Consider the following 1,508-nt stretch of genomic DNA (forward strand, 5'->3'; position numbering starts at 1 on the left):
AAAAACTAGCCAGCTCATACCCATTAAGCAGAATATAAATTAGCAAAATAGCTCCCAAGCCTCATCCAGCACAGCGGAGCTGAGAGGATGATGCTGAACAAGATGGCTAGTCTTTCAGTAAGTGAACATCACCTCACTCTTCTGTCTTAAAGCCTAACCAATGTGTAGAATCCCAGTGAGACATCAGGTTGGCTTCTCTTTGGCGGCTGAAGGGTAGCCACTGTCCTTGGCAAAGTTCCATGGATGAGTTCATGGTGTCACTGAGTTATCTCTGAGAGTTCATTGTTTGTCTCCCATCATAGGTCAGCCTTGGCAGTGGTGAAATAAGTGTTCTGGCTCCGTCTGAACACATAATCATGGGCTGTTCTGAACACATACGTCATGTTGGTGGGTGAGAGGATGCTAAAAACAAAACAACAAATAGGTCCTTTCAGCCCTCCTAGCTAGAAGAAAACAGCAAATGGGTTTTAGCAAGGAGGATGATCCTAGGTCAAGAGTAGACACTTATGTCAGTGACCTCAAGGGTCTCTCTTATTGGCAACAGGCGGTCATTACAGGAATCATGCCAGAGTCAGGACTTGATGCCCTACGTGCCAAACCCACACAGAACAGGAAATCTATGTGGAATAGAGATCATCTTAGTCCATTTTTTTATTTGTTTTTTAATTCTTTATTAATTACACTTTATTCACTTTGAAGAAATAATTTTTTTATTTTTATTAATTATACTTTATTCACTTTGTATCCCCCCATAAACCCCTCCCTCCTCCCCTCCCGATCCCACCCTTCCTCCCCCTTCTTTACGCATGCCCCTCCCCAAGTCCACTGATAGGGGAGGTCCTCCTCTCCTTCCTTCTGATCTTAGTCTATCAGATCTCATCAGGAGTGGCTGCATTGTCATCTTCTGTGACCTGGTAAGGCTGCTCCCCCCTCATGGGGAGGTGATCAAAGAGCAGGCCAATCAGATTATGTCAGAGGCAGTCCCTCTTCCCATTACTATGTAACCCACTTGGACACTAAACTGCCATGGGAAAAATATGGAACGCTTCACAAATTTGCGTGTCATCCTTGCGCAGGAGCCATGCTAATCTTCTTTGTATCGTTCCAATTTTAGTATATGTGCTGCTGAAGCGAGCACATCTTTGTCCATTTTTAATGAAAGAAAAGAAACAATGTACATTTTGGCATTACCCTTCCTGTTTCAGAGACAATTTATTAGTGCAAAAAGAAGACAGATACAGAAGCTCATAATGACTCTATAAATAGGGTGTCAACCCTCAGATCAACAAAATTCAGTTTATTGTTTTACAAACCCCACCCTTCCAATTCCAGATGAGCAAGCATCTCTTCTATGAGAAGTGTTTTTGTTTTTTTTGTTTTGTTTTGTTTTTTGTTTTTTTCCCCCTGCATGTAGCTTGTAGTAACGTTAACTTACACAGGAATCTAAAAAGGCCAAGCAAAGAATGTCATCACACACAAACATTACAGCAGGCTCCACGGGTCGTACT

The 1,508-nt window shown here is 42.4% G+C and overlaps 1 non-coding gene across 1 annotated transcript; it reads right to left on the reverse strand.

The window, feature by feature from the left end:
- Nucleotides 1-1,031: 1,031 nt before the first annotated feature.
- Nucleotides 1,032-1,138, reverse strand: LOC132653441 (U6 spliceosomal RNA). The gene has a single exon (XR_009591180.1). It is a non-coding gene; the product is annotated as a U6 spliceosomal RNA (small nuclear RNA).
- Nucleotides 1,139-1,508: the final 370 nt, after the last annotated feature.

Source organism: Meriones unguiculatus, chromosome 3 (assembly GCF_030254825.1).
Source record: "Meriones unguiculatus strain TT.TT164.6M chromosome 3, Bangor_MerUng_6.1, whole genome shotgun sequence".
Taxonomy (NCBI): domain Eukaryota; kingdom Metazoa; phylum Chordata; class Mammalia; order Rodentia; family Muridae; genus Meriones; species Meriones unguiculatus.